The sequence below is a fragment of the Oratosquilla oratoria genome, chromosome 36 (assembly GCF_046742065.1).
Source record: "Oratosquilla oratoria isolate Oo_2021 chromosome 36, ASM4674206v1, whole genome shotgun sequence".
Classification (NCBI taxonomy): domain Eukaryota; kingdom Metazoa; phylum Arthropoda; class Malacostraca; order Stomatopoda; family Squillidae; genus Oratosquilla; species Oratosquilla oratoria.
In genome coordinates this window covers 8,043,774-8,066,273 of record NC_134812.1, presented here as the reverse complement: position 1 = coordinate 8,066,273, position 22,500 = coordinate 8,043,774, and positions in this window count along the sequence as shown.

Here is a 22,500-nt window from a genome sequence, read left to right as displayed (position 1 = left end):
GAGGAGGGGAAAGGAAAGAGGAGGGGAAAGGAAAGAGGAGGGGAAGAGAAAGAAGGAGAAGTTGGAGAGGGAGGAAAAGAGAGAATGAAGGAATAATTTTAGGGTCCTCTTTCTAATCTTCTGGGGCAGGGGGGAAGAAGAGAGATGAGGGAAGTGGTAGAAGGAAGAAAATAAGGGGAGGGGAAGGGGAGGGAAGGGAGAAGAAAACGGAGGGGAAGAGAGAAGAAGGGGAAGATAAAGGGAAGAGAAAGGGAAGAGGAAGGGAAGAGGAAAGGAAAAGGAAGGGAAGAGGAAGGGAAGGAGAAGGAAAAGGGGATGAGGTAGTGGAGGGAAGGGGGAAGAAGGAGGAAAGGAGAAGAGGAAAATTTGGTGGAAGTAGGGAAGAAAGGAAGGAAGAAAAGAAGGATCGTAGCTTCCTCTTTCTATGGTTTTCTTGGGAGCAGAGGGAAGAGGAGGGGATAAGGAAGAGGACGGGGGAAGAGGACAGGAGGAGGAAGAGGAGGAAAGAGGAGGGTGAAGAAAAGGGTTAGTGTGAAGAGGAGGGAAAGTGTGACAAATTCTTTGGCCTCCTCTTTTTACACTATTTTAATTTTTGGGGGGGAAGGGGGAAGAAAGTAGGAGAATAGAAACAGAGGGGGAAGAGGAGGATGGGGAAGGGGAATGAGGGAAGGGGAATGGAGGAAGAGCAATGGAGGAAGAGGAGGGGAAAGGAAAGAAAGTTGAAGAGAGGAGGAAGAGGAGGAAGAGAAGGAAGAGGAGGGGAGGATGAGTTGAGGAAGAGGGGAGGAAGAGTTGAGGAAGAGAAGTGGAAGAGGAGAGGAAGAGGAGAGGAAGAGGAGAGGAAGAGGAGAGGAAGAGGAGTGAAAGAAGAGGAGGAAGAAGAGAGTAAAGGGAAGTGCCTGCAAGTTCGCCACTTTGCAAACACTTTTTGAAACGACAAAAAAAAAAAAAAAAAAAAGGGGGGGGGGGATTATATCGTCTCCCCAATGAAACGATCCTTCCGCGGGGCCATTCCAGATAAACACCTTCCAAGGGCGGGACATTTGCTTTCCGGGAATGGGCCCCTTTTCCGGAGAAGCCAGCCGACCATCGGGTCCCCGGATACGGGACGCCTCCCTCCCTCCTTCCGGAACCGTTTGACGAAAAAAAAAAAAAAAAAAAAAAAAAAAAAAAAAAAAACCCCGGACTTTCTGGCAGTTTCTGTGAGTTTCTGTGGAACTCGTAAAAGTCATACTTGTAGCGAAAGGAATATTGTAAATTTTGGGAAATGAAGTTAAAAGGAAGAGGACATTGCCGTAAAGACGAAAATAGTTTCTCATTTTCTGTGACCGCGTATGTGTTGTGTATTGATATGTGTTTCCCTATATGTGTGTTACATGCATAAACGTTTCCGTATATATGTGCTACGTTTATATATTCATATATATATATATATATATATGTGTGTGTGTGTGTGTGTGTGTGTGTGTGTGTGTGTGTGTGTGTGTGTGTGTGTGTGCATATTCGTGTTGCAGGGATATGTATATGTATGTTTTCGTGTATATATGTGTGCATATATCGTATAAAAATATGTGTATTGATATGTTTCCCTATATACTGTATGTTTTACATGTATATATGTTTCCGTGTGTATGTGTTATGCATATTCGTGTCGCAAGGATGTGTGTATTTATGTATGTTTGCATGTCTATGTGTATATGGACATGTATAAATATCTATATGTACATTTGTGTATATATATACATGTACATTTGTATATATGTATATCCCTTTATATGTATATGTTCAGATGTATATATCTTTATATATGTTTATATGTATATACGTATAAATGCATATATTTAAGATATATATGTATATACATAGATGTCGATTAATGTACATGTGTATACATGTTAAGTAGGCACATCCCAGTATATACTATAAGTATCAAAATAAGTGTACATATATACATACATAATATCTGTACTATGAGTGCATATATTTATGTGCGTATATATGCATTTGCTTATATGTGTGAACTTTACACTGTATTATGCCTGATATTTGTTCTTATGTATCTATCTATATAATATCATATTCACTTTGCATATTTCTAAAATGGTCCGACGACGCTATTTTTCCCGTATTGGTCGTTACTCCAACAGTCATAAAAAGGAGAGTGTCCTCTCTATATTATCCTTTCTATACTAAAAAAGGACACACACAGACACACACATATGCTTTATATATATATATATATATATATATATATATATATATATATATATATGTGTGTGTGTGTGTGTATGTGTATATATATACTACCATAATTTTTGTTACTATCAGCATGACTATCTACATTATTATCATCATAATCATCAGTATTACTATCATCATTACTATTATCATCTTTAATACTATAATCTTCATTATTATTATCATTATCAGTATTACCATAGTTATTGATATTGTTGTTAAAATTACCATTTATTATTACAAATATTACTATCACTTTTATTATTGTTATCAATTTTATTATGGTATATATTATCGTTAAATACAACATTATTATATTACGGGCATGCTTATAGTTTAATGACTTGAGAGAAAATACAAAAAAAAAAAAAAATGGCGTCTCCCTGAATTCCAGGAAACGAAAGGAAAAAATAACAACAAATAAACAAATAAATGAATAATAATAAAAAGAAAATTCTTTTGTTACCAATAGTTGTATACACTTTCCTTTCCAGCCTTTCTACATATTTTTCAAAAGACCTTTTTAGCCTTTAAGGTTTGGCCTTTGTTGGCCAGTGTCATAAAGGCCTTTCGTTGGGGGTTGACTGCTCACAAAGGAGCTGCTACATCGTCTACAGCAGCTGTAGCTACAGCTTGGCTAATTTATGAAGTATTTTCCCGAAAGTTTTAGTCTAATTACAAACTCTTACTGTGTGAGATTGTATATAAGGTATACCTCCACCTCTCTTCCTCTCCCTCTCCCTCTCTCTCTTTGCGTGTGTATGTGTGTGTGTGTGTGTGTGTGTGTGTGTGTGTGTGTGTGTGTGTGTGTGTGTGTGTGTGTGTGTTTGTGTGTATGTGTGTTGGGGAGGGAGAGAGAGAGAGAGAGAGAGAGAGAGAGAGAGAGAGAGAGAGAGAGAGAGAGAGAGAGAGAGAGAGAGAGAGAGAGAGAGAGAGAGAGAGAGAGAGAGAGAGAACGAGAGGAGAGGGAGGAGAGGGGAAGGGGGAGTGGGAGGAAAGAGGAGAGAGAGAAAGAGAGGTAAAGATATATATATATATATATATATATATATATATATATATATATATATATATTTATATAAATATATATATATATATATATATATATATATATATAGAGAGAGAGAGAGAGAGAGAGGATATAATATATATATATATATATATATATATATACATACAGACAGACAGACAGGTAGGCAGAAAGAGAGAAATAAAGTACGGGCTCTCGGGCGTGTGTGCGTACATGTGTGTGTGTGTGTATGTGCGTGTATGCATATACTTGAATGCGAGTCGTCTATGTGGGTGTGGGTGTGTAGGTGTCCCAGGGTACGTGGGTGCTTTTCAAAACCACAGAAATAAAAAAATCTTCAGCAAAAGTGTACATGTACTATGTACACAAGAGCGGGAGTACATGTAACTTATATACATATATTTTTTCAGAGTCCATTCATTTACGTTTCCGTTGGGAGACGCGAGCGTGAGGAGTTTGACCAAAGAGACTTTAATATCCTACTTTTTTTGTCCCCTTTTTGTCTATTTATCTATTTTTATCTATTTTTTTTTCTATTTATTCTTATTAATTTTCATTCATTTCTTATTTATTTACTTATTTATCTATTTATCTATTTGTCTATTTGTTTGTGTACCTATTTTCTAGCTATTTATCTATTAAAATACGGGTCGAGTCCATCTACCCGTTTCTATGTGTTTAGCAAAAAATAAATAAATAAATAAATAAATAAACAAATAAATAAATAAATTATTTGAACAAATAAATATGTAAATACCGAGTCATAATAACGTTAACACATATTTCCTTAACAGTCAGAAGAAATTACATATTTGACCATCTTTTATCATCAAAATAAAAGAACATCTTTTACTCGACAAAAAAAAAAGTAAACAAAACCGTTGTTTCTTAAATTTTGATAAAAAAAATAGCAACTGGCAACCTGGAATCCACTTGTAAACAAATAAATCTTGAGGAACTTCCCTTAAATTTTGATAAAAAAAAATAGCAACTGGCAACCTAGAATCCATTTGTAATCAATTAAATCTTAAGGAAATTCCCCGTGATTGTACATGCGTTAAGTACAGGAATGCACCCACACGGTCGCGTTAATGACAGTAATGTACCCTCATTATAAGACAGAACACAAAAGGGAAGACCCGCATTCAGTTGGCTTAAATATGATCGATTAACCCCTTTGTCCTCCTGTCTGTCTGTCTCTGCCTGTCTGTCTTTCTGTTTGTTTATGTCTGTCTGTCTGTCTTTGTCATTCTGTCTATTGGCCTGTCCCTCTGTGTCTTTGTCTGTTTGTCTGTCTGTATGTATGTGTTTATCTTCCTGTCTGTCTTCCTGCACATCATTCTATGTGTGTATCTGTCTGTCTGTCTACCTGTCAGTCTATCCATCCATCCACCTCTCCATCTCATCTGTCCGCCTGTCCCTCTGTCTGTCTGTCTCTCTGTCTGTCTGTCTGTCTCGAAACATCTCAGCCGAGGGAGGGACGCGATGGTCCAAAGCGGTAAAGTTAGAGCGCTGGGTTCGGGAGCCATCTCTTTGTAAACAAAAAACAGCTCGATGATCGAAGATTCCCCGGAGTTCTTTCGGAAAGCGCCTTTGATGGTCGTCCTTTCGTTGGTCCGTTGGTCCAGTGGTCCTGTGGTTCGTTGGTACGTTGGTTTGTTGGTCCGTTGGTTTGTTGGTCCGGTGGTTCGTTGGTCCGTTTGTCCTGTGGTCTATTGGTTCGTTGGTCCGTTGGTCCGTCGGTCCGATGGTCCGTTGGTTAGTTGGTCCAGTGGTCCTTTGGTCTGTCATTCCGTTTTTCCTGTGGTCCGTTGGTTCGTTGGTCCGGTGGATGGTGCCCCGTTGGTCCGGTGGTCCGTTAGTCCGGTGGTTCGTTGGTCCGATGGTTTGTTGGTCCGTTGATCCATTGGTCCGGCGGTCCGTTGGTTCGCTGGTCCGTTTATCTGGTGGTCCGCTAGTCCGTTGATCCACTAATCTATTGGTCCGGTGGTCCGTTGGTCCGGTAGTCCGTTTGTCTGTTTGCCTGTTGGTCCGTGTCATCGTTTATTGGTCCGTTTGTTCGTTTGTTTGTACACCCGTTGGTCCGTTAGTGCGTCTATCCATTGGTCCGTCAAATGGTTGGTCCTTTGGTCCGTTAGTGTGTCTGTCCATTGGTACGTCAGATGGTTGGTCCGTTGGTCCGTTATCCGTTGGTCCACTGATTCCTTGCGCCATTAGCCTGCTGGTCCGTTGGTCCGTTAGCCCGTTGGTCCGTTAGCCCGTTGGTCCGTTAGCCCGTTGCATCGCCGGTCAATTGGTCCGATTACCCAATTATCCGCTTATGCGTTTCCCCGTTAATCCGTTTATCCAATTCTCCGTTCCACTTGGACTTCGAGGATGAGTTCGATGACCGCCGAAGAGCGGGCGGAGACTCTTTGGAGCTCTTCGTTCTTCGGTGGAGGAAGAAGGCCTTCGAGGTTGAATGTCGACCAACTAAGTGCCTTTAACCATTAGCTGCAGTGACGTCCTTTCGTTTGTTTGTTTGTTTGTTTGTTTGTTTGTTTGTTTGTTTGTTTTTTGTTTGGTTTGTTTGTTGGTTGGTTGGTTAGTTGGTTGCTTTAGTACTTATTTTTTGTTTATTTATTTTACTATTTATATATCTATTTGTTTATTTGTTAAATTCTTTTATTATTTATTTTTTTCATGTTGATCGATAAATTGCTTGATTTACCTACTATTCATTTTACCCGCTCTTTCTTCATTCTCTTTTTTCAATTTCTTATTTTCCATCATTAAAGAGCGCTCTTCCCTTTTCGTGATCATAAAAAGAGAAAAGTGAGGGAGACAGAGACAGCGAAAGAGGAGGAGGAAGAGGAGGGTTAAGCAAAAGGAAGAGTGCGCGCGCGCGCGTGTGTGTACGTGTGCGTGTGTGAGTGCCCTTAGGTACTAGGTACAAGTAACAACATTTAGGTAATATTAGATGGTCCTTCAAGGACGACACGAGGATTAAGGAAAGTAGTTGCGTGATATTCCCAAGAGTGAGGCTCGAGGGCACAGCCAGAAAATTTCGTTCCACTTCGTCCTCCTTTACAGCTGAAATATCTCTCATTATTTACTTATTTATCTATTTATATATTTATTTGTTTATTATTTATCTATTTATTTATTTATTTGAATGTTTCTTTATACTCATGTATTAATTCATTTGTTTATTTTTTACACAAATATTCTCTTTCTAAAGGTTCTCCTATTTTTTTTTTTTGGAGGGAGGGTAATGTTATATATGCACTCATGTATGTATACATACACACACACACAATAAATATATATATACATATATATATATACATTATATATATATATATATATATATATACGTATGCACATATATATACATATATATATGTGTGCATATGTGTGGAGAGGATATACAAGAAAAAATACCACCCGGATTGGTACAAAGTAAATAAATACATAAACAAAATAAAGTAAAATAAAAGAGGGGGGAAAATACCACCCACGCTGGTACAAGAAACCACCTTGAAGGAATGAAAGCGTGTTCGGCAGTCAATACGAAGACGTCTCCCCATCGTCCTCGAAGTCCCATCATTACTTCGAAGAATCAAAGAAGGTCTCAATCATCTGTGACATCACTGGGACATCAAGGGAGCCTTTTGCTCCTTTTCCTTCTCCTTCTCCTTCTCCTTCTCCTCCTCCTCCTCCTCCTCGTTCTTCTTCTTTAGGAGGTTAGGGAGACCCCCCCTAGGGGACGTTCCACGCCCCCCCCCCCCGGCCCACACATGCATTACCCAGACTTCAATAAGGGTTCTCGGTCATGATTGAGTGAAAGGAAAGGTTTGGTCGCAGTTATTCTCTCCATCTCTCCCTCTCTCTCTCTCTCTTTCTCTCTCTCTCTCTCTTTGTCTGTCTCTCTTTCTCACTCTCTCTTTCTCTGTCTGTCTGTCTCTCTTTCTCTATCTCTTCCCGCTCCTTCTATGTCTCTCTCTAGCTTTATCTGTCTATCTATCGATCGATCTTTCTTATGTTTGTGTTTTTATTTGTGATTGTGTGTGAGTGTGTGTGTGTGTGTGTGTGTGAGTGTGTGTGTGTGTGTGTATATGTATGCATGCATGTATGTATTCATGCATGTATGTATGTATGCATGTATGTATGTATGTATGTATGTACGCATGTGTGTGTGTGTGTGTGTGTGTGTGTGTGTGTGTGTGTGTATGTGCGTGTATATGTATGTATGTATGTATGTATGTATGTGTATGTGTGTGTGTACGTGTGTGTATATTCGTGTGTTCGTATGTGTATTTGTGTGTGCGTTCATATGTGTGTTTGTGTATGTGCGTATATGTAAATGTGTGTGCGTGTGTTTCAATGTGTGTGCGTGTGTGTAAATGTATGTGCGTGTGTGTAATGTGTGTGCGTGTGTGTTTATGTGTATGTATCTGTACGTATCTGCGTCTGTATATACGTGATTAAGTACATGTGCAAGTGTACATGACACATATATATATATATCCATTTATGAATATGTTTCACACACACACACACACACACACACACACACACACACACACACACACACACACACACACACACACACACACACACACACAAAACACCCCTTTCATTTCCCTTGACGACGGAGTCATTTCACATGGCACTCCCGCAGAGGGCGAAGCTGGAGGGAGAGTGGGATTTAATTAAAGGAGCCTTTTATGAAGACAAGTTGAGGCAGCAGGAAGAAGAAACAACCACGAGGAGGAGGTCAGGTCAGAGACGAAGTTTGACCTAAGTTTTCTGTAAACTTGTTGATTTATGTGGCTTTGAGCCAGCACCCAAACACGAAGCGTCCAAGAAGCAGGAGGGACGAGAAAGGTGTCTGGGTAGAGGTGACGGGGTTGAGAGAGAGTCTGGTTGTGGTTGTGGTTGAGAGAGTGTTATTGTGGTTGTGGCTGTGGTTGTGTTGGTTGTGGTTGTGGCTATGGTTGTGGTTGTGGTTATGGGTGTGATTGTGGTTTTGGTAGTTGCGGCTGTTGTTGTGGGTGTTTGTGGTAATAGCTGTGGTTGTGGTTGAGAGAGTCTGGTTGTGGTTGTGTCTGCGGATGTGGTAGTTATGAATGTGGTAGTTATGGTTGTGGTTGTGGTTGAGTGTTTCTGTGGTTGTGGCTGTGGTTGTGGCTGTGGTTGTGGTGGTTGTGGTGGTTGTGTTGGTTGTGGGTTGTGGTTTTGGTGGTTGTGGTTATTGGTGTGTTTGTGGTTGTGGTTTTGGTGGTTGTGGCTGTTGTTGTGGGTGTTTGCGGTAATGGTTGTGGTTGAGAGAGTCTGGTTGTGGTTGTGTCTGTGGATATGGTAGTTATGGTTGTGGTTGTAAGTGTAGTTGTGATTGTGGTTGTAGATGTTGTTGTGGTTGTGGTGTTTGCAATTGTCATGGATGTGATTGTGGTGGTTGTGTGTACATGGTGGCTGTGGTTGTGGTTGTAGGTGTGTTTGTGGGTGTGTTTGTGGTAATGGTTGGGTTGTGGTTGTGTATATGGTTCTGGTAGTGGTGGTAATAGTGATTGTGGTGATAGTATTGGTCGTGCTGGTGATAGCAATTTTAGTGATACTTTTAGTGATAACAAACGTCAGTGGTCGCGACAGACCTACTAGTAACTATGATATTGACTTATACGTTGGTGTTCTCACTAGTATTTCTAGACACCACTCAGTGACCTCATCCTAGTAAAGTGACACCACCGTTTAAGACTAGTTTAAGACTATTTTAACGATACAGCATTCCCACACAACAAACGCAAGCCTATTAAATTCTATTAATATGCAATCCAACCCCACAAAATACAATCCGATCGTCTATGTATAAATCCTTTGTGATAAAAAAGGCGAGGTGCCTACGCAAGGAGGCGCTGAGTAGCTACGGCCAAAGCCGTCACCATTTCTCCTATAATGAGCTCTAGGCTCTGTCAGGGCAACTAACACACATTCACTGATTCTGGAAATTGGAGATAGCGTGATTCGAACCCACTCCTGTATTATAAGCCAATTTGCAATTGAATAACTCAATTCACTATTGTATAACTCGACTTTTTATTGTACTAGATGACTCACCGCTGTGTAAGTCTACCAATCGCTGTATAAGTCGACCAACCAATGTGCAAGTCGACCAATTGCTGTATAATTCGACCAACCGATGTATAAATCGACCAACGGCTGTATAAGTCGACCAACCAATGTACAGTACAAGTCGACCGCTGTATAATTCGACCAACCGCTGTATAAATCGACCGAACGCTGCATAAATCGACCAAACGCTGTATAAGTCGACCAAACGCTGTATAAGTCGACCCACTTTAATTCGAATATATTTATCCAGAAAAGCGTTTCTTAACCTGTGGTGGCAAAATCAATTCCAGGGGGTACTAGAAAGTGCTGAATACATGGTAGTACTTCACTTTATCCTTCTAGTAATCAGATGTTAACTAGAATTAGGGGGATCTAGAATGCCTAGACTTGATTATAAGGGTGACCTTAGGGTGAAAAAGAGTTAAGAACCGCTATGATAGAGCAAGATCATATTCTCATAGTGATATAATATATATATATATATATATATATATATATATATATATATATACATATATATATACATATATATATATACATATATATATATATATATATATATATATATATATATATATATATATATATATATATATATCACCGTCGTACAAGTCGACTTACCATTGTATAAATCGACCCAGTCTCATTTATGTGTATTCATCCAGATTTAGCAAGACTATATTCTCATTAAAATAAGTCTTTTCAAGACCACCAATGAGATCCAAGACTTCTTCGTGAAACCAGAAACCCTTTTGGAAGACTCTGGTCCCTCCTGAAAGACCTCAAAGGCCTTCCGGGAAGTCAAAGGGTCCCGACCTTCCTCTGACATCTGTAAGGATTCTTTCTTATCAACAGTTCGAAGGAAACATTACGAAACCATTAAAATGATTCATGATCTCTATTCTGGTGATGTAATCGGAAACGTACCGGTCTTGCATTAGTTTAGTTTAGGGTTCGAATCCCGCACTTCGCTCCGATTTCGTAAAGTGCACAGCTGGGCAAAGGTGACGATTTTAGCGTAGGTTTCTCGTCACCACCCCACTCTTCCTCCTCCTCCTCTTCCTCCTCCTTCTCCTGATTCTTCTTCTTCATCTTCTTCTTCTTTTTCTTCATCTTATTTATTTGTATTAACGGTAAACTATTCTATCCACATGATAGTATGAAACATATACACTATCCTCTATCGTGTCATACTTTATATATTTCCTCATATCTGCCGTTAAGCGATTTTTATTCAATCACGGGTGTATTCTTTAAATGAAGAAAATAAGCACCGATTCCCTTGCAATCTCCACAGCCCTCCGCCACCCACAAAGCCCCTTTTCCCAGCCAACAGCCCCCTCAACCCATCACTAAAAGCTGCCTCGTCTTATCCAAGGGGGCTTTCTTGTGCTCCCAGCCACCTAAAAGCCACCAACTTGATTAATAAGCCAACTGTGAGCTAATTAATTTACCCCCTATTAAACTTTGTCAAACTACTACTCCCTAACCTACGAGTATATTCCCCTTACATGTTCCCCCTAAACTCCCTAATATCCTCCACTCCCTTATCTTCTCATCCTATTATTCGCCCTAACCCCTTACTCTCTCCCTATAACTCATTCCTCCATTCCTCATCTGTATCACTCACCTACTCATCGACCCGTCTACTCATCTACTCACCCATCCAACCTACTTATCTACTTACCAACCTGTTTACCTAATCATGTACTCATCTACCTACTTACTTTCCTACTGACCTAGTCATCTACTCATCTACCTATCTACCTGTCTACCTATTTACATACCTTCCTACTTACCTACCTATCTAACTACCTTCATACTCTACTCATCTACTCATCTACCTGCCTACCTGCCTACCTACTTACATACCTACCTTTCATACCTACCTATCTACCTACCTTCATACTTTACTCATGTACTTACTTGCCCCCTTACCTATCTACCTATTACCTCCCTTTTTACCTATCTATCTACCTAGCTTCCCAACTACCTAATCAACTACCTACCATCCTCCCTCCCTTCCTCCATCTCTCTCTCTCTCTCTCTCTCTCTCTCTCTCTCTCTCTCTCTCTCTCTCTCTCTCTCTCTCTCTCTCTCTCACCCCGACACTTTGTTACCCATCGCCCTTCACCCTGAACCCTTTACACCGCTCGCCCCTCTATACTCGCCCATTTGTCCCTTCGCCCTCCCAATCGCCCAGTCACCGAATCACCTTCCCGAATCTCATTATCCTACGGAATATCTTAGTCCGTTTCCCTGGATTGGATCGTACCTCTGATACTCGCCCCTTCGCCCCAAGCGCCCCCTCGCCCCTCGCCCCCTGAAATTCTTCCCCTTGCTCTCTCACCCACTCAGCCCCTCGTCCCCTCGCCCTTTTTCCCTCATTCCCTCTCAACCACTCGCCCCAATCTCCCATTCTCCATCTCCATCTCTCTCTCTCTCTCTCTCTCTCTCACCTTAACCGCCCCCATCGCCCCATCGCCCCCATCGCCCCTCCTGTCGCCACCCACTCGGGGGTTCCCATCTTCGTTAGCGGGAAGGACCGAAACGCGAAACTGGACGACCGGGCAAATGGCTTTACTTAGGCAAAAGTGCCGAGGCCAGGGGGGGATGGGGGGGGGGGTGAGACCTAGAAGGGAGACGTAGGGGGAGACGGGGGGAAGGATGGGAGGAAGAGAGGAGAGAGGAGAGGGGGAGAGGGGGAGAAGAGGGAGAGAGGAAAGGTAGAGAAGGTGAGAAGAAAGGGATAGGAAAGGGGAGAGGAAAGGGGGAGAGGGGGAGAGGGGAGAGGAGAAATGGAGAGGGGAGAGGGGAGGGGTAGAGGGGAGAGGAGAGATGGAGAGGGGAGAGGAGAGATGGAGAGGGGAGAGGAGAGATGGAGAGGGGAGAGGAGAGGGGGAGAGGGGAGAGGAGAGGGGAAGGGAGAAGGGGAGAGGGGAAGGGAGAAGGGGAGAGTAGTGGAGGAGAGGGAAGGGGGATGGGGAGAGGGGAGGGGATGGGGAGAGAGGAGGGAAGATGGAGAGAGGAGAAGGGGAGAGGGGAGAGGAGAGGAGGATATAGGGAGAAGAGGCATAGGGGGGTAAAGAGTGAGAGAGGGAAGGAGGGGGGTAACAGAAGAGGGGAGAGGGAGGGAAGGAGAAGGGGAGAGAAGTACAGGAGGAGAGGAGCAATAACGAAGAGAAGGAAAATGTGGAGGAAGTGGAGAGAAAGTGGAAGTGGAAGATGGAGAGGGTGAAGGGGGAGTGAGAGGGTGGAGAGGGAGGGAGAGGATGAGGAGGAGGCTGAGGGAGAGGGTGGAAGGGGAGGGAGAGGGTGAAGGGGGAGGAAGAGGGTAAAGGGAGAGGGAGAGGACGAAGAGGGAGAGAGAAGGAGAGAGAGAAAGAGGGAGAGGGTGAAGGAGGAGGGGGAGGGTGAAGGGGGAGGGAGAGGGTGGAAGGGGGAGGGAGAGGGTAAAGGGAGAGGGAGAGGGTGAAGGGGGAGGGAAAGGGAAAGGGAGAGTGTAAGGAGATGGAGGTAAGAACGGAGAGAAGGAGGTTAGGAGGTAAGGAGGTTAGGAGGGCATTGGGAAAGGACGGAATAGGGGAGGAGGGGAAGAAAGGAGGAGAGAAGGAGAGAAAGAGGAGAGGAGAGGAGAGGTGGGGAGGAATGGAGGAGGAGGAGAAGGAGGAAGAGGAGGAAGAGGAGGAAGAGGAGGAAGAAGAGGAGGAGGAAGAGGAAGAGGAAGAGGAAGAGGAGGAGGAGGAGGAGGAGGAGGAAGAGGAGGAAGAGGAGGAGAGGAGGGGCGGAGGGGAGCATCCCCTATCCTGTCACGTGAGATGTTTGTTTGTCCTGATCTCAGATTGCACAGAACGAAGCCTCCTCTGAGGAGATTCGAACATTGGGCGCGAAAGTAAGACAAGACAACAGAAGACAAGAGAAGACAAGACAAAACAAGACAAGACAAGATAAGACCAGATAAGACAAAATAAGATGAAAAATCATAATAAAAATATGAAACATATATAAAATAAAACAAAATATATTAAAAATAAAACAAAATAAAATTAAATTAAATGATTAAATTAAATTAGAAAAAAAAATCTAGACCCCATAACCACGACAGGGCGAGACTGTAGCAGACCAATTGGTCTTTACCCGGGACAAAATATATGTTAACTGTTTATGTCAGCCCTTGTATACTTCCGGGTTGTATTACATGTGATTAAATTGTCATGAACTTTGTCCCTATACTATACATAACGAGGTCAAATAAATAAATAAATATATAAATAAATAATTGAATAGATAAATGAATATGAATATATGAACAACTAAATAAATGTGAATAAAAATAAAAATGAAAATGAATTACTAAATAAATTCATAAAGATAAATAAACAAATAAACAAGTAATTAAATAAATAGATAAATAAAATAGAAAAATGAATACTAGATGCAAAATATATCGAGATATTAGATTTTGGATGCAAAATATATCGAAATATTAGATGTATATTTAGCTAATTGAACAAAATAAACAAATAAATAAATACTGAATATAAAAAAGACAGATAAACAAATAAGTATATAACTAAATAAATAAATGAATAAATTAATAAATAAATTAGCCTCAGACAAATGAAGGAAACAATACTGAAGGAACCAAAATGGACCCATTCAGGCCAGTGACGCCATCTTGTCTTGTCTTGTCTTTTCTTGTGTCTTTTCTTGTCTCGTCTTACATTGTTTTGTGTCTTGTGTCTTCTCTTGTCTTGTGTTGTCTTGCCTTATCTCGTCTTACATTGTTTTGTGTCTTATGTCTTGTCTTGTCTTGTGTCTTGTCTTGCGTCTTGTCTTGTCTTTTCTTGTGTCTTGTCTTGTCTTACATTGTTTTGTGTCTTGTATCTTGTCTTGTCTTGTGTTGTCTTGCCTTATCTCGTCTTACAGTGTCTTGTGTCTTGTCTTGTCTTGCCTTTTGTCTTGTCTTGTCTTGTCTTGTCTTGCGTTGTCTTGTCTTGCCTTGTCTTGTCTTGCCTTCTCATCTTATCTTAACTAGGATCAACGTAACCCATCGCACAATAAACTCTATTTCAAGACTTTTGCTCCACACTGTATACTTGTGATACGAAAGACCATCTTCCTCCATGTTGAACATTCTAGAACATAAAAGACTAAGTAATATGTGCTTAGCAAGAGAAGTGTTGATCCTGTCTAACATCTAAAAAAAAAAAAAAAAAAAGAGCTAAGTTGTTCAGTGTGTAATATTAAACACATGTTTGAACAGCAATGCCCTTTTTTTTGTTCATCAACATTGAACAGATATGAACAATGTTCCCAGCGGAGTGGTGGTAAACGGGCTGTTTGCTTTTCGTGTCATAGTTTTCATATACAATATATAGCCCCTTTCTTACCTTGTAGTACTTTCCCCTTATCCCCTCTTGCCGTCATTCTGTTTTATTCGTCTTCACACCAAACATACCATATACCACTTGTTCTATTATTTCGACTGCCGTCAGGTGATTTTATTCGTTTCTATGGTGATCTCTCAATGGAGACATGAAATTTGGCTCGTCTCTCCGTGTAAATGGAGACTACTCCAGTGCTACGTGCCTCTGGTCCGTAGGGGCGTTAGGAAGGTCTCCCAAAATCTCAGCTTTCCATTGTGATTGGAAAGAAGTTTCCAGCTTTAATGATAAAGCTGTGTGACCCTGGACCGTAGGGGGGGACGTTAAAAGTCCCTATAATGCCTATATAAGGCAGAGATTACAAAGAAGTACCAACCTTTCCGAAAAATAACTTATGTAATGTAGTAGGACGACTACCCCAGGAGGCACTTCACTTCAGCTGAAGCTGTGAGCACTGTCCATGAGGACACGAGGACTGTATGACATCAAAACACACACACACACACAAACGCGCACACACACACACACACACACACACACACACACACACACACACACACACACACACACACACACACACACACACACCAGTACCCTTCTCTCATAATATTTTTCGCCAAATAAAATTTCGAAAACAGTTTCCGACTTAATTCCCACAAATCAAAATTTCTTAAAGAACGAAAATTCGGGCTCTGTCTTCTGGAAATGAAAAAGCGGTTCGTGCTCTAACCACATCACGTAAATTGGAGTCTGTCTCCACTAACCAAGCAGAAATCCCGCTTCTCCATATATGGGATGGGAAGGGAATTGGATATGGTAGCTTGAAAGGTCTTAGCATTCCCGTAATGTTTGCTTCTTCATTCCTCCCTTTTATTTATTTTTTTTTTTTTCCGCGATCCTGCTCTTGCTGCTCGCTTTTGGTTTTTTATTCTATGTCCTCTCTTTCTCCTTTTCCTTGCTTATTTGTGTTTCCTTCCATTTCTCCTCTTTCTCTTTCCCTTTTTCGTAAGTAATCCATTCAACCCCAGTTCCTTTCCTCTACTGAATCGATACAAGTGTCTATATGCACACACACACACACACACACACACACACACACACACACACACACACACACACACACACACACACACACGTGTCTGTGTGTGTTAAATGCACTCTCAATATGGAGAGAAAAATTATGAAATTATCAGTGAGATGCAAAACACAAAAATAGTATCACTGTCAGTGACACGCACACAAATGCTAAAAAAAAAAAAAAAAAAAAAAAAAAAAAAAAAAAAAAAAAAAAAAAAAAAAAAAAAAAAAAAAAAAAAATCGCCTTCTGTTACGTCACAAAAAAGAAGAGAAAACGGAAAAATGTATCACTGGCTGGCATAAAAAAAAATAGGTGAAAATTGCAACGAAAATAGAAAACAAATATTTGAATAAATAGAAAGATTAATAAACACATAGCTAACGCTGTCAATAACATACACAAACTTTGGTATACAAACACGTATCGTTGCAGCACGTGCAGAAAATATTAAATATGAAATATTTATGTTAAAAATATATACATAACAGAAGCACTTGGAAAGCGCAAATCTCCACCAGGGCATTTTTGGTTCTTCGAAAAACACACACACACGACCGAAAACGTAATACTATTGTCAAAGACAGAAATATACTAATCAAAACTTATAACGCTGTGATATGCACAACATATATATATATATATATATATATATATATATATATATATATATATATATATATATATACATATAGAGAAATAAACCCTCCTACTAGGATTCGAGCCCTCGCCTGAGCGGCTTGCTTTTTAGAAGACGAAGACCGTGCCGTCACGCCACCGTGCCCTACAAAACGAAACGACTTAGTTCACGGCCTAGTCGTTCCGCCGAGGGCACTTTCAGGAGGCGTGGTATGCATTGTATTTCATTAAATCCTTTATACAGGCTAGTCTTCCGACAAGTGTTTGTGTCATTATGACATACACATACACACACACATACACACACACACACACACACATATATATATATAAAATAACCACTATATGAGGACGGAGCCTTTATTAGTGCCACGTTTCGCTTGTTACAGTTTTTCAAGTACACAGCCGTAATACACATGACTGAGATTAAATAAGAACTGGGGGAATTAGGGAGGGAGGGAGGGGGAGAGGGAGGGAGGGAGATAGGAAGGGAAGTAGTGGAGTCACTGAATACTAAAAAAGGTTGAGAAGGTGGACCAAATGTCTGGGAACAGGAAAGGTTAAGATGGAATAATCAGCTGGGTGAAGGGCATTAGCTCACAACCGAGGAAAAAAAGGAAGAAGAAAATAAGAAGGGTGGGCAAATGTCTACATGGGGGAGGGGACTGTTGGAAAGCAACTAGGGATAGCCTAAATTTTTGTGGGCAATAGGTATTAAAGAAATTATGTGGGGTGAGTTAGTGAACATGCCCCTGTTTTATTCAATTATGTTGGTTCCTTGTATGATGGCTTCTTTCAAACCTTTTCTAGGGATCTTGTCGGGTTCATGTCAGGTTCAAGGCCCTCCATGAAGTCATCACCAACGCGTATGTTGCACACTGGAACAGTAGCAATCACATGATGGACTGGGAAAATGCAGAACTTCTAGTACGTGAACCCGACAAGACCCGGAGAATATGTTTGGAAGCAACCATCATACAAGAAACCGGCACTATTGAACAAAACAGGGACATGTTCAGTATCTCACCCCACCTAACTCCTTTAATACCTATTACCCACAAAAAAAATTCAAGCTATCCCTAGTTGCTCTCCAAATTCCCCCTCCCCCAGTGGACATTTTTCCCACCCTTCTCATTTTCTTCTACAATTTGTCTCTCGGTTGTGAACTAATGTCCTTCACCTAGCCGTTTCATCATATCCATAACCTTTCATGTTCCCAAACATTTGGTCTACCTTCTCCTTAACCTTTCCTAAAATTCAGTGACCCCCTCCGCTCTACCTCCATTCCTTTCTCACACTATCCCTCCCCCCGTTTCTCAGTTCTTCTTATTTAATCTCAGCCATGTGTATTACGATCATGTACTTGAAAACATGTAACAAGCAAAACGTCGTATTAATGAAGGCTCCGTCCTCACATGGTGTTTATTTTGATGTATATACATATATGTATATATTTATAATATATACATATATACATATATATATATATGTATATGATCATTTAACAAATACTGATAAAAAAACAAGATTATTTTGATAGATATAGTAATCATGATAAAAGTCAGGGGAAAATAACTCATGTGACAGTAATGCATATAAATAATAAACCTCAAAGAAAGTGAAAAAAAAAATTATGTCACTACAACACATAAGAATAACATAGGCCCCAAAAAGTGATGTCATATTCAGCGGTAACGGTTCCGACCATCTTTCCTATTTCCTATTGAGAAACTACATTTCCAATTCCATAATATGGACCCACCATTTCCATATCAAAGCCTTTTCCCATTAATAGTACGCGTCAATGCTCCTTTTACTTCACAAACTCCACTTTCTCCAACATCGTCACCTCGAGACCGACCAGTGACAATGTTACTGACGTGATTATTTTTATCAATATTTCTAAATTCACCCATCACAATCACTTAGCTTTATTGCGGTCATTATCATCACCATCATTATTATCAACAGCATTATTTTCACCATATCACTATCACCACCATTGTCATCATATCACCATCACTGCCATCAATATCACCAAACACATTCACCACTACGAACATAACCTTATCTCTTCCTTCATTTTCACTATCACCATCAATGCCATTTCATATATTATCACCATCACTATCACCACTAACACAAAATTTACACCATTACATTGATTAATCTATTTACTCTATTCTCACAATCTTTACAGAACTAAGTCCACCTTTGCACAGATGAAGGAGACTACAAGAGACCATAAGGCCTACACTAAGCACTTCCATGTCCATTACCACCTATTATCCCCATCCATAAAGCTGTTTAACCTTTTCTTAAAACAACCGATAGTTTCTATTCCATTCGCTGACAACTTTATGGGTAAACCAATTCTTGACTATTTCCTTCTTAAATCTAAATTTGTCCAATTTAAATCCATTACTACGAGTCCTGTCCGTTGTCTTAATATGATGACCTTGATGTCTGTATCCCCCATGTTAAAGCCCTTAATCCTCTTGAACACCTCTATAAGATCACCCCGCAATCTGCCTCTTTTCAGAGTATAAGTTAAGGTGCCTAAGCCTTTTTTCGTAAGGGAAATTTCTGAGCCCATGTATTATTTTGGTCATTCTCCTCTGCACAGAATCCAGTGAAATACTATCCATTCTATAGGACGGAGACCAAGACTATACCGCATAGTCAAGGATGGATCTAATTAACGCCAGATAAAGTTTGATAATTACCACTGAACTTCTATTCGTAACGGTCCTAGCAATGAAACCTAATGCACTGTTGGTTGTATTTCTGGCGCTAATGCACTGTTTCCTGGATTTAAGGTCAGGACTCACTAAAACTCCCAAGTCTCTCTCGCAATTCAGTTTTCCCTAAAAAAGGTGTTATTTAAGGTATATCTGCTTTCTGGGTCATGCAAACCTACGTTTAATACACTGCACTTTGAGATATTGAAGTCTATTTGCCATTTCACCGACTATGTGAAAAAATTAAGATCTTTCTGGTGTATCTCAGCGTCTTCTCTTGACTTCTGGACCATTACTTCTGGGCCACGTGCACCTAATATCGGACCCCCACGGGTTCACGGACCACTTCTTGTGGACCACTAAGAATATGTGAACCATTAGCTGTGGCCCACTAACAGGCCACGTACACCTGGGTTTAGACCTCTAAGTATTCATGACCAATAGTTGTGAACCAATAATTGTGGACTCTCTAACAACATATGGACCACTAGTTGTGGACCCCCATTAGACTGTGTAGAGTTGACAGTCAAAATAGACACCTTAATGGGCCACTTTTGAATAAATCATTAGCTCATTATTCCTGGTTATAGACCACTACTTGTGGACAATTTGTAAAATTATATGTGAACCACTACTTGTAAACATCTTGTGAACTATAAATTATTAAACATTGCTTGTGGACAGCCATTTGTGGAGCATTACTTGTGAACCACTACTTATGGGACACTAATTGTGGACCATTACTTCTGGACCACATGTGGACAACTACGTATAGACCAGTATTTGTAGAGTATTTTGAACCTCTACTTTTGAACCACTGTTTGTGGAGCACTACTTGTGAAGAATTTCTTGTGAACCACCTATAGACCATTACTTGTGAGCCACTAATTGTGGACCAGTATTTGTTTATCATTACTTTCTGACTTGTAGACCCTTAATCTACTTATGAACTACTTCTGGACTAATATTTGTGGACCGCTACTTGTCAGCTATTATTTGTGGACCATTACTTGTGGGCCTCTATTTGTGAACCAATACTTATGCACTAGTCGTCGTGGACCAATAGTTATAAGCAATAGGCTATATGTGGAACAATATTTGCAAGCCACTACTTGTAAACCACTATTTGAAATCCACTACTTGTAAACCAATATTTTGTGAACAAATATTTGTGGACCACTGGATATGCACCACCACCTGTAGACCGCTACTTGTGAACCATTATTTGAGATCCACTACTTGTGGACCACTACTTGTGAACCATTATTCAATACCCACTACTTTGTGGACAAATACTTATAGACCACTGGTTATGCACCAGTACATTTGGACCACTACTTGTGAACCATTACTTGTGGACTGGTGTCCTTTAAAAGAGCGGTTTTGTTCCGAGGATCCTGATTTACGTTCGTTTCTGTAATCAAAGATGTTGAATCAAGCGAAGGTTTGGTTAAGAAAATGTATTCAAATTGAAACGCTTTACCCCTGACCTACCGGGTGTCCCTTTTCCTTTACATCCACGCTGCCGTCAGGCGATTTAATTTACTTCCCTGCATCAACCTCATTTCCCAAAGAGGTGATGATCTATCTCAATCAACCTCCTTTTAACCAGGGTGATATTCTTCAACTTTAAGCCTGGCTGCCGCTTATCAATTTCGTTCAATTCCGTGGTCCCTAAATAAGGACCGTGGTAACCATTGGATATGCAGCAGAGGAACGAAAATGAATTTTTTGGTGTCCGTCTTCAGGGGCTTTATTCCTCGTGTCGCTAGACGAATTCATCTTGGGAAACGTCCCCGTAACAAAGAGGGTGTTTTAATCATTTATTATTTTATTCTGGCTAACTACAGAAGCTTTTGGTCAATTTAAGGGAAGCCACAGCAGGACAGGAGTTTGAAGTCATGTATATCTAATGTATATGCACTCACTTCATTAAGGAAACATTCCTTGCCTGATTAAAACCAAGTGATGTTGAGAATATATGTGTATTGTACATATAAATATGTACATGTAAACATATATAGACATTCTGACAGGTTGACTTAAGTGAAAGTAGGAAATATAGGAGTCTTAGTCCGAGTTTATTCCTGACTAGTTTCGTAGATTTGCTTTTTCAAAGGTATGGTGTATAGAATGATCTGTCTTGAGAATATGTGTGTATCGTACATACATAAATATGTACATGTAAATGTATACAGGCATTCTGACAGGTTGACGCAAGTGGAAGTAGGAAACACAGGAGTCTTAGTCTGAGTTCATTCCTGACTAGTTTCGTAGATGTGTTTTTTCAAAGGAATGGTGTATAGAATGAGCTGTGTATTATACATACTTATAAATATGTACATGTAAAAGTATATAGACATTTTGACAAGTTCACGTAAGTGGGAATAGGAATCACAGGAGTCTTAGTCTGAGTTTATTCCTGACTAGTTTGGTAGATGTGCTTTTTCAAAGGAATGGTGTATAGATCTGTGTTGGCATTTATATATAATGAAGACCTCATTACCTCGCCGCGCTGCCAATGTTGTCGACATACAGGGGTAAAACCAGGAAATGTTAATCTATCTATTGTATAAAATATCCTGACTCTAATAAGATGTTTCACTAATCCTCTCATTACATATTTACTATCACCATTTTACCCTTTTTCTTCTTTCGTCTATTCACAATTATCGTAATTATTGTTTTAGGGTCCTCATATAATTCATTGTTATTTACTTGTACCATGTTTTCTATTTTTCTTATTTGAATATATATATATATATATATATATATATATATATATATGTATACCATGAACCATGTTTTATGTATTTTTATCAGTCTATTACTGTCATCAAGCCACCTAACGCATCAACTAATCATATTCTCTCTTGTCATCACCTTCTCTACATTTAGTTTTTTATATTATATTATTTTATATTAATTATTTTGTGATATTACAAATGTGTTAAAATTCCTTAGTGTTATCCAAGCGTGTCTCCAACACTGTCAATGCGGGAAGGTAGTTAGGCTTTCTTTATGTATTAATGCCCACAGCTCATTCTGTTCACTATTTCTTTGAACAAATATATATGCGACACTTACCAGGAATAAACTCAAGACTATGATTCCTGCGTTTCCTACTCCCACTTACGTCAAATGTATATAGATATGTGCACATGTATATGTATGTGTATATGTATATCTATATGTATATGTATGTGTATGTGAATATGTATGTGTATATGTATATTTATATACGTAGGTATAGCTATAGGTAAAGATATAGTTATA